Source organism: Dreissena polymorpha, chromosome 10 (genome assembly GCF_020536995.1).
Source record: "Dreissena polymorpha isolate Duluth1 chromosome 10, UMN_Dpol_1.0, whole genome shotgun sequence".
NCBI lineage: Eukaryota > Metazoa > Mollusca > Bivalvia > Myida > Dreissenidae > Dreissena > Dreissena polymorpha.
Genome location: NC_068364.1, coordinates 46,456,981 through 46,469,304, shown reverse-complemented (window position 1 = coordinate 46,469,304; position 12,324 = coordinate 46,456,981). Strand labels below are relative to the sequence as shown.

The 12,324-nt window shown below is 35.2% G+C and overlaps 1 protein-coding gene across 2 annotated transcripts in view; it reads right to left on the bottom strand.

The window, feature by feature from the left end:
- Positions 1-12,324, bottom strand: part of LOC127847456 (protocadherin Fat 4-like) — a 303,771-nt gene that overhangs the window by 255,908 nt on the left and 35,539 nt on the right. The gene's annotated exons all lie outside the window — the stretch shown is intronic.

Sequence of the window (12,324 nt, the reverse complement as noted above, 5' to 3'; positions counted from 1 at the left end):
CATCATCGTCGTCGTAATATTTTGTGTTTATACAAGAGCTTCGATTCGTTCCTTCATTTTAATTGCTGTCCCTTTATAGACGGTATTTATTAAATAAAGTGAAAAATCCTAAACTCCGACGGGGGATTGAACCCGCGACATCCAGAGTGGTAGTCAGACACTATTACCGCGTCGCTCAAGAACTATCGCAACAGAAAGGTTGTTGCGAGTGACCTTATTTTACTACACTCCAACCCCTCTTAATGTTTCAAGGCCCAGGCACGCCCGCTACAGCCTCGTTGCCATATAAGTGAAAAATATTAAGCTCCGACGGGCGATTGAACCTGCGACCTATAGAGCGGTAGTCGGACACTATAACCGCGTCGCTAAAGAGTTAGTCCATCAGCAAGGATGTTGGGAGTGACCTTATTTCACTACAAAAAAAATCATGAGAGAAGATTTCATAAGTTTTTTTAATTGCAGGACAATAATTGACCCATAAATGTTATGTTTTATATTCTATTATGGTATCCTTTAAATATGCTTAACTCATGGCAGATTAGCATAATGACGATGATCCTGTTCACCAAGACGTTCAAGGTTCATGCAAGTGATAAATGTTAAAGGGAAGTGTATACTAAAATAACATCCAACAATCAACCTGAAGGAGTTATTATAAGTTTCTAGAACATATATTTCAGTCTGTACTGATAATATATCAATTGAACCATTTTTACGTGATGGAATACTGAATTAATTGTGTATTGTTCAAACTTATTTATTTTAAACTGAACATATTAAATATACCACACGGTTGAAGCATTATCTATTATATTTTTTCAACAAACATGTTTTTAAATATAAAATTGTCTTCCTATTCACTTGTCTGTGTTTAATATCATGATTTTTAGCAATATTTTTGCTCAATTATGTGTACATACTTTTTGTACAAATAAAATACAAAAAAAGTAAAAGCACTTAAGTTAAATGTATTATTCTTCTGTTGTTTTTCAGACTTGAAAAGGACTCGTCGAAAGATTTGTACCAATTTTAAGGTGCGAAGCTGTATAAGAAGTACATGAACATCATCGAACTACACAGAAGGTGTTGTTATGCAGAAAGTCTAATAGTTCAAATGCAGTGACTGTCAGGGGCTATGGAAAGCTATATAGACAATCCATGCTTTATTTATGTTTGTATAATAAATACAAAGTTAATGCATTATTAGAGGTACATATGTTTGCTTTTTTCTATCTTATTATTGATATTGATTAGATGCATATGAACTCTGATTATGCATATTAATAAAACAGTTGTTTCCGAACAAATAACAATACAAACCCAGTGATGCTTCTGTGTGGTCTATTAAAGTTTCTTTAGTTTCCGATATTAGTGCATGACTCTTTTTCTTGATTTGGAAAAAGGGCTTAGCCGTCTAATTAGGGGGAAAATCGACAAAACTGAAAAAGGGAAAACATTTTACAAAGAAAGCTTTGGGAAACATTGCATCATTTAAAAGACATTTCTATAGGGAAAGGGGTCATAATGAGGCTCTCGCTAAAGAAGGAAACAAAGCCCTGTATACCCATATGGGATTCTGTAGTATACCGAAATAAACACTACATTAATAATAACATAACAATTTAATAAGCATACACATCTTACATATTAAAGACAGTAGTTATTCAGTATCAACTTCATAAAGAAGTACAACAGTATTCACAAATTAATCTGCCAATTTATGAATTTGAAAATCTTGCTATACCAGCATATAAAAGCACCAATTAACACTTTACAAACTATCGTCATCAAACTTCATTCTTTGACTTAAGGGCTCACTATACCAACACACATATTAAATTGTACTAATAAATGAACACAGTTTCATATGAAATCTGAATATCTGAGAATGCTTAATGAAAGTACTCAACAGACCCAGTCATTAAATGTGGCTGCAATATCTTATTACCACTGCACCAAGAAATAAACATGAAATGTTGTTGGATTTATTGAATGGTTAAAATTTATGATTAAATTTTTATTAAATGTTTACTTTGATTTTTATCTGTCATAGCAATATTTGCACCATCAGGTAGTTAACAGAGCAGTTTTCTGGTTTGTCAAGACTGATCAATTAAAAAGATTTAAAAGAACATTACTCCGACCATGACATTTTTGGACCTGTACTATTTTATGTTAACTGTTTATTTATCAAGACATTACTTCAAATCTCTAGAAGTGACAAATGCATATGCAGTAAACCATTAAAAATAATAATTTAATACACATTACACACCCACCATACTGACAACCAGTCAAATATATGTTTACATTAAGAATGCATGTAGATTGTTACAACCATACAATTATTTCATGAAAAAAAAACTAAATAAAATATTTTGAATGACCTACTTAATATTCTGGTTTAAAATGAATTGCTTGTTACACAGATAATTGGCATAATATATATATATATATATATATATATATATAACAAAGAAATCACAATTTTAAACTGCCCCAACAGCTCTGTGATAAAGCGTTTGCCTCGAGTGCATGAGGTTTTGGGTTCAATCCTTAGTCGCATCATACCAAAGATATGCAGAAATGCTACCAGTTGCTACCTGCGGTTAACGCTTACCACTAATACCATAAAATGAGGCCCTCGTGGTGATGGATTTTATCAGAAAGGAGGTGTTGTGTGTGATTTATATGTGTTGCCAACACTTGTTTCAGAATCGACCACAAATAAAAAACTATCTTACAATCGATTATAATTAAAACAATATATCACACAAATGCAAAACAGTCTATGTTATAAAATAAACATTGAACAGGGTACCAATACATTATTTCTTATTGAAATAATGTATCACACAAAATATCTGTCCTGTGGTCCCTTGTACTCTCATACAAGATTAAAACACTGTCTACACAATTGTACGTCTTTGGTACGAGAGAACACAATTGAACTAGGTTGGATATTGAAAATACATAGGGCATGTATATCTCATGTCACTCCACCACAAATTAGTTGAAATTAGTTAAATGTTCATTTACATTTTGTTACCAAGTCAATTGTTTAAAGCGAGAAGGTGGTCGAGGCCAATTATTGTGTGATCCAATGTGCCTAACACCTATCTGCATCCATGAATATTATAATGATGACGGTTCAAAAACAATCTAGCGGTTTTAATTTTTGGGTCGAGTACGGTAAAGTACGAAAACGACCTGGGGGCCGTTTCATAAACGATGGTACGACAATTTTAACTTACGAGATAATTTTGTAATTTTAATAAGTAGACGAACTAACTCGCCATGCTCGTCAAATATATACGGCGCTTGAGATGCTGATGTAATTAATTAAGTACTGAACGTGTATAATCAAATAATATGGACTTAAGCAAGTATGTATCTTCGAAAAATGCATCGTATCGTAAATGTGTATTACGATGTTTATTGAAACGGTCCCGTGATAATTATTCATGATTCGACACGTTAATTTAAACTTTAAGAAACAAAATTGCGGATACGGGCGAATTTAGCGGAGAGAAGGTAAGAACAAATGCTAAGACATTTGTTACAGACGGAAACTGAGTTGCAACGCTACGTTTTTGCTAAATCTATTTATTTATCTTCCATGTGCGTATAATGTTTAGCGAAAGCTAATAAAAATTGATATAGTTTGCATAACTCGCGACGCTGCAATTATTTTCGCCTATTGCATGTATTTATGATCATTTATAAAAAAATTTATCGATTCAAAACCGATTTTGACCAGGTGTTCGATGTCAACCCCGATAAAAAATATATTTCAATGAATTTATGTAAAGTTTACATCTCACTATACGATTTATATGCAAAACAATGATCTATTCCGCGAACGGGGACTTTAATAAATCCTTAAATAAATCCTTGGACCTATCAATATAATGCAGTTTAAGTTGAGCAGTAAGTTCTTACACGATAACAGAAGGCAGGCTACTACTAACGACAATGTGTACACTAACCCAGGTCAAAGATCTATACATAAACTTAACACGTTTATTAATTTAATAGATCATTGCACAGGTTGACTCGGCAGTTCCCTGCTTAATATGAATATGCGTTGTAAAATTACGGAATTCTACGGAAGTCCATAAACGACAGCCTATTGTCTACCGACCTGCCAACTGCTTACTGTCAACTGTCTAGTGCTTTCTGCCAACTGTCTCTCTACTGCCAACTGTCTACTGTCAACTGTCTACTGCCAACTGCTTACTGTCAACTGTCTACTACCAACTGTAAACAAGACTACTGGTAAAAAAAAAACCGTTGAGGAGATAAAGACGGTTCTGGCTTGAAAGTATGGTACATGTATATCGTACAGATACAGTACAAGTATATGTCTAGAAAGCATGGTATATCGTACAGGTACAGTACAATAATATGGTTATTGACATAGATCTATTCAAAGACATGCAAGGCAGTGGGGTTTTAGATGTTAGTAATGCTTTTCACATAGAATGTCTTGGGGTTTTGTTTTATACAAGTAATTCAATGGACGGATAATAACGGACAACCCAACAAGTGGCCTGCAAACGGGTAGACACAGACAAAAAAGCACCAACAAGCGTCGAAACCATCACACAGAAACCATAGAAGGTATATAAAATAGGACTGCTAAAAACATTTTATAGAAATAGAGACATGACATCCCGCTTTGCCATATACTTGTACTTAACCTGTGCGAGATACCGTGCTTTCTAGCCAGAACCGTCTTTATCTCTTTACGGGTGTAATTGTTTGAACTAATAGTACTATTGTTGAAAGTGGCCAGTAGAAAGTTGACAGTTGACATTAAGCAGTTGGCAGTAGACAGATGACAGCAGACAGTTGGCATTAGACAGTAGACTATATAACTATAGTAGTATAATTGACAGTAGACAGTTGACACAAAGTAGTTGGCAGTCAGCAGTAGACAGTTGACAGTAAGATGTTGACAGTTGGCGGTAGACAGTCGGCTGTCGTTTATGGAACTCCGTAAAATACTGTTAGGGCCATCGTGGTTACACATTAAAATCCACAGGGCGAGAATGCGAGAACGCGATAGTACGATGGCGACAATGCGACAATACGATGACGACAGTGCGACAATACGATGGCGACACTGCGATAGCACTCGAACACAAAATTGTTCGGGGAAGACATAATGGACTAACGTTGATATAACAGTATTGCTTCTAAGATGAGAATGATATCATGACAGGACGGAAATCGTTTCATGATCTAACCACAAATGATTGCTGTCGATATGCAAAATTGTTCTTGAAATACTGAATAGGCTATCGAAACAAAAATATATTTTTAAGACCCTTGTCATGCGAAAATGGGACTTATGATATATGCAGCCATTATCAGACCACGAAACTCTGTGTGATTTATAGCGGACAGCGCAGCTCCTGGCCAGACTGCGCAATTGCGCAGACTGGGCTTGAGGTACGCTAACCGAAGTGCCATAAGACCCATTTTCACATGACGCGGCTCGGAAAGTGTGATTTGAAAGTGTCGAAAGCGAACTGCGTGTTTATCAAATATCAAAATACATATATTTCGATGGTGAAAAATCATGACCAAAATCGCCAATGGAAAATATAAAAGAAAGGTCGTTTGTCGAAACACTCAAGGTTTCCTATAAATGTATTACTATTCTCTACTTTATAATAGCTCGGCCAGTAGCTGTAGCGTGCATGTCGCGAACGGGACAAAGGACAAATAAGATTTTCTTGAAGACTTCTCTGAAGGATTGTCCAGCGGAATGGTAATTTTCCGGAGGTGGATAGTGGTTTCACTACATCGTCTGAGGAGGGTCGGATAGAGGAACTTCTGCTGGCGTCACTGCTAATAGAGCAATGACAGAATGGGCGGACCTTGGGCAGACATGCAGACCAGGATTTAAAGGGGGGGGGGGGTAGGCCTTACGAATATATAATGAAGTGTCCCAGACAATTAATAGTAAATTACATTTGTGTTTGCATTTTTCGGGGCCGTTCGATTGACCTACTTTTAAAAGTCGAACTTCATGTCCTGTGACTCTATTATTGTAATATTAAATTCATTCAAAGAGCGAACAACTGCAGTGGCTTCAGTGCTTTGATTTAGATTACGATTCAAATGGAACCATATCAAGTGGCTACATCACTATACTCGTATAAAAAGTATGTTTTCTTCTTACGCAGGCTCAATACTAATATACTAGTAACTAGAAAACAACTTTTGATTCGGTTACCGGGTAAATAAATTACCATGTTTGTGTTTTTGTTATTCGATGCGGATCAGTGTTTTGATTACTAAATAAATTATTGCAAATACGATTATATATAAGTTTATTTTTTATTTTCGTAGCAAAAAGATATTATTAACGGTACACATATACAGCTGTATTATTTCTTTTCTAAAACCATGAATACATATTTCAATGAAATCTTAATTGATGCCATAGTTAAAACTTGTTTGATAACGTGTTAGTTTCCTACTACTACTACTACTACTACTACTACTACTACTACTACTACTACTACTACTACTGCTACTACTACTACTACTACTTCTACTACTACTTCTACTTTACCCTCTACCAGTAAGTGTATATACCAGTTTGTAGAACGACATCGGCCAGTCTAGTGTTCATCATTGAAATCTGTACATATTGGCTGCTTTCAGGGAAAACGGGGCTTAATGCACGTCAAATAAGATTAGCCAGAGCACACTGATTAGCCTGTGCAATGTGCACGAGCTAATCAATGACGACAACAGCGAACAACTTCAGTGCCTTCAGCGCTTTGATTTACCTCTTCCACGCATAAACGTAATTTTGAATACATGGCGCTCTGAAACATATGTATTTTTATTGTTTATGAATATATGAAACACAGCCAATAACCATTCAAGTATTTAAAGTTTTGCGAAAAAATAAGTTGGTTTTATACCGGATTTACAAAATCTTCAACAGATAAATATGTGTCCAAAACTTCTGAAACAAATGCTTTATTGTTATGGCTACAAGCGAAAATGACATGCGCTTTTGAACCTTCTTGATGGCTTCATGCTGTCTCCAAAAAACCTCATTGTGTGTTCATTTTAAACAAGCATGTCGTGTTGATGTTTTTTCAAACAATGACAGTAGATCATGTATGTCACACGTGTCATTCTGATTATTACGCTTTGAGCTGCGTGAAGTTGGCACTGCCATCGACAATCGACATTCGACATTCGAATATCGAACTGGGGCGAATATCCAGCCAGCTCTGACATCGAAATTTGACAAAAGTCCCGAATATCGAGTTGGGACGAATGTCGAGCCAGCTCTGACATCGACATTCGGCAAAAGTCCCGAATATCGAGCTGGGGCGTATGTCGAGCCCGCTCTGACACCGACATTCGGCAAAAGTCCCGAATATCGAGCGGGGGCGAATGTCGAGCCAGGTCTGACATCGACATTCGGTACTTGTCCCGAATATTGAGCTGAATCGAATGTCTAGCCAGCTCTGTCATCGACATTCTGCAAAAGCCTCGAATATCGAACTGGTGCGAATGCCGTGTCGGCTCTGACATCGACGTTCGGCCCTTGTCCCGAATATCGAGCTGGTGTGAATGTCGAGCCAGCTCTGACATCGACATTCGGCAAAAAATCCCTAATATCGATCTGGGGCGAATGTCGGGCCTGATCTGACATCGACATTCGGCAAAAGTCCCGAATATTGAACTAGGGTGAATGTCATGCCTACTCTGACCTCGACATTTGGCACTAAACCCGAATATCGAGCTGGGGCAAATGTCGAGCCAGCTGTGACATCGACATCCGGAAAAAGTCCCGTATATCGGGCTGGGGCGAATGTCGAGCCAGCTCTGACATCGACATTGTGCAAAGGTCCTGAATATCGAGCTGGTGCGAATGCCGATCTAACTCTGACATCGACATTCTACACTATTCCCGAATATCCATCTAGGGCGAATGTCGAGCCAGCACTGACATCGACATTCGGCAAAAGTCCCGAATCTCGAGCTGAAACGAATGTCGAGCCAGCTCTGGCATCGACATTCGGCAAAGTCCAGTGTATTTTTTTTACATCGTCGGCAGACTGTGCTGTGGTGGTCGCGGCTGCATTGTCATACCAAGTGTGTGCATATTATGATTGGAAACATGTTTTTCGTATGATATTACTAAAACGTTTGCTGGCGAAAACATTCAATTAATTTTCAATTACGGCATGTTTATTTGATGCTACTTTATTAATGTCTTATCAGTCGTTATAATATGTTACTTAACAGGGGTGGAGGGCATGCGTATACGAGACTTAACTAATTTTAAGTGAGGTTAGTTGTAACTGACTTACAAAACGGCGTCGCTTTTGTTATTTTCGTAAGGAAGAAGTGCGTATTATTTACCGCGTAGACACTTTATATGTGTATGAATTGTAAATGAATACACCCTTTGGGCTTTTCTGTGTGCATGCTTCCCTCGTTTTTTTCAAGATCGCAAACGTCGAAAAAAGTTATTGAAAGACGCGCGTTCACAAATGCGTCGTTTACTTGACTTACGACATAGGGTTTGCATGGATAATATTGTATCTAATATCTAACCGTATTTGCACATATGAACATTGAAATAAAACACAAATCACGATTATCTTAATTTCCCGACGTTTTTTTTCTATAATAATTAATATATTGAAGATATAAGAGTGTAAATCCCCCTTTCGGGAACTAACTTGTTTATGCACATGTTATGCTCTGACTTTCAAACGAAAAACACAGCTCATACATATGTTAGACGGTTTTAGACGACATTACTGTTGTGAATGAATTCCGCATTGGTACGAACGTATTGAAGACCTTTTTGTCATAAGAGGTCAGGAGTTAACATTTTATATTGCTTTGCAATTGTCAGAACAGAACAGAAAAGAATTGAACGTTTAATCATATAACTTGAACATTTACAGTTCATCGTTACATAAACAAAACTGACAATATATAAGCAATAAGCACATGCATAGCAATGCGAAAGTGACAAAACTAGTACATAAAAAGGTGTTAAAAATTCACTAAGGCCATCGAATTACTCAACGTTTGCATTCAATGTATCAGTTCTTATTTTAAAAGAATTTTTACAATATATCGCGAGTTTATTTAGGACTTTGGTTTTATTATTTGTTAACAAAAGAATAAATTTATGCATACTAGGTCGGTTATAATAGAATTTGTCAATATACATTTTTCTTATATCTGTATAAAGAGGACATACAATTACAAAATGGTATTCGTCTTCAATATCATTTGAGTTACATATATTACATTTGCGTTCGTTTTTAGGAATATTTGTATGTCTCCCAGATTCAATTTTTTTCATGTGGGACAAAAGTCTTAATTTTGATATGTATTTTCTTAAATTAAAGTTTTGGATTATGTTAAGGTAATCAGATAGTTCAAATCGACGTTTCAATTCTTTGTATAAAGTTAATAAACTTTTAACGTTTAGATCATTTAGCCACAAACCTATGTACATATCAATTAGTCTATTTTTAAATATAGGAATAAATACATTTGCATTTACGGATTCTGGGTACATCGAAACATTTACAAAACCAGTGTTTTGAAGTAAGTCTCGTACTTTTGTTATCTAATTGTTACATCGTTTTATATTTTCAGCACCATTTCTCATATAACATAGTGTTCTATATAATATACAATTCGTTTCTTTAACAGTTTATAATTTTATGAAATATTTTATAATTCGTACATAGCGATTTATATATAATGGGTATCGCCCTAGTTCCCCGTACACAGCTGAATTAGCGGTACTCAATTTGACACCCAGTATTTGTTTCAAAAATCTTCTGTGAACTCTTTCAATATCATCAGCATTAACAAACCCCCAAACCTCACACACATAACACAGTATTAAAGTAACATAAGAATCGAACAAATGTAACGTTATTTTAACAGGAACATGCATGTCTTTGGTGATTGCAAAAAGCGATCCCATAGCCTTTAAGCTTTTATCGGATAAAGCTTGATTAGTTTGTAAAAATGATCCACCACTTGAAAGTACAATGCCGAGATAGTTAAATGATTGTACCATTTCTATTTGCTCATTGTTATAAAAAATTGGCTCGTTCTGTGAATGATTTCCTCCCTTTTTATATATGACCACTTTTGTTTTTTTCTACATTGACTTTCAACTTCCATCGTTCACAATATTCGTATAGATTATCTAAAGATTTTTGCAATCCTTTTGGTGTTTCTGAAAAAATTACAGCATCATCTGCAAACAATAACAAATAAATAGAAAGCTGGTCCAACGTGATCATGTTTTCATTGGTATAACTCAAAACGAGTTCGATGTCGTTAGCGAAAAGCGAAAATAGTATAGGGGAGATTGTCTCCTTTTGCAATAATCCAACTTCACATTTAAAGAAATCCGACAACGGCCCAATATGTCTTACACATAATTTCACTTCATCATACATAGACCGAATAATTTTAAACAATCTCCCGTGTATTCCGCTGTTAATAAGCTTGTACCATAAATCAGTTTCGATATATTGAATCATAACATTTCATAAGGTCGATATAGCAACAGTATAGTTTCTTTTTAGTACTGAGTTGTTTATCTATAAAAGCCTTTAGTAGGAAACTAGCATCCACAGTGCTATATTTGGTTTTGAGTCCAAACTGAGCGTCTGTGAGCGTATCATTTACAATAGCCCAATTTTTAAGCCGTTCATTTATTACGACTGTGAACAGTTTGGCGAAACAGCTCACTAACTAATTTTTATTTTTTTTTAAAATGTTCAAAAAAGGCATCTATGTCGATATTATCACCTACATTATTAAATGATTTCTTTTTAAAAAGTTTCCAAAATTCTTTTGGTTTTTTAAATCGCATTTCATTCATTTTTAGATATTGATTCCTGTTAAAATTTCGCTAAGATTGTTTTCGTTATAAGCATATCATATCTAGTATGACCATCTTTATACAAGTTGTACCTGTTTAACTTCTCAATATATATATTTCGTTTTTGTTTACATACAATATCAAACCATTTATTACTTTTGTTTGAAAACTGTGAGTATTTATGCCGTATTTTGGTCTTCTAAAATTATTTGTTTCTGTTATTATTTAAAAACACTGTCAATCGGTCAACCATTTCATCCGTATCTAAGTTATTTTCCTTGCATTGATATAGGTCCTTAAGTTTGTATTATACCCGCTTTGTTTGTAGTAGGGTTCAAACAGTTTATTGGACGTTACAAATAAAATAAAATGTGTATTTTAAATACACATTACCACAAATTTGTTTCATTGTTACATTTATGGATCGACTTTGATTTTAGAAAAATACAAATTAAGATATCAACAAAAAATAAAAACAATGAATTACCCGAAAAAATACTTTGCCTGTTTTGCAATCGAGGGGCAGACTTCTTCTTACTCGCCACTAGAAACGGGATAGCATATGGACCGCTTTAATACAAGAACTAAATTATTGTCTGTGGTCTGAAGTTGAATCGTGAAACCATATACATGTTTAATCTATATGTTTTAATTAACACAACTGTTTTCAGTACATCGTCTATTCAAGTCCATTTACATGCACTTGACTAATTCCTAACATTAGATACTGAAAATAATCTAATATTGAATTTGGATGGAAGAAGCGGTTTTGAATTTTATGAAAATGTGACTTAAACTCACATTCCTTTGGGCACACAACTTGCCAAGTCTGACACAGAAGTAAATGTAAGGTATCTGTCGTTCAATTAATTGTAACGGTCTTACAAATTTGTTCACACCAGGTAAAACTAACCTGTCAAAATAACCACAAAGCCGTATCGGGAGTATGATGAAGAATTTCCAATTTCCAAAATGAATGTGACATTGACTTAAAATTTTCGGTTTTAAGCTCAACATTAAAAAAGTGTATCACATTAACATTAATATGGACTTAATAAAAACGTCAGTTGGTAGAGGAGCGTACTAGTTTCCCCGGGCTGTGGGTGTGAGGCGCATACCGGCCTTCATGCACTAACCAGCAATTGTATTAATACGACGGGATAATTTACGTGTTTTCTATAAAGTCTTCAACAATGGAGTTGCCAAGACCCTAGGTGACCATATTTTTCAGCAGATGGCAAGTGCTTTACACATAATAATTTTACTTTTAGAACATATATTATGGGCAATCTTCAATATGATTAGGCAACCATTGGTGATACTAGGGTGATAACCAACTTTGTTTTAATAAACGCTGTTATCAATGAAACAATATAATTCAAGATAACATTACCTTTGTTTTGGGCAGG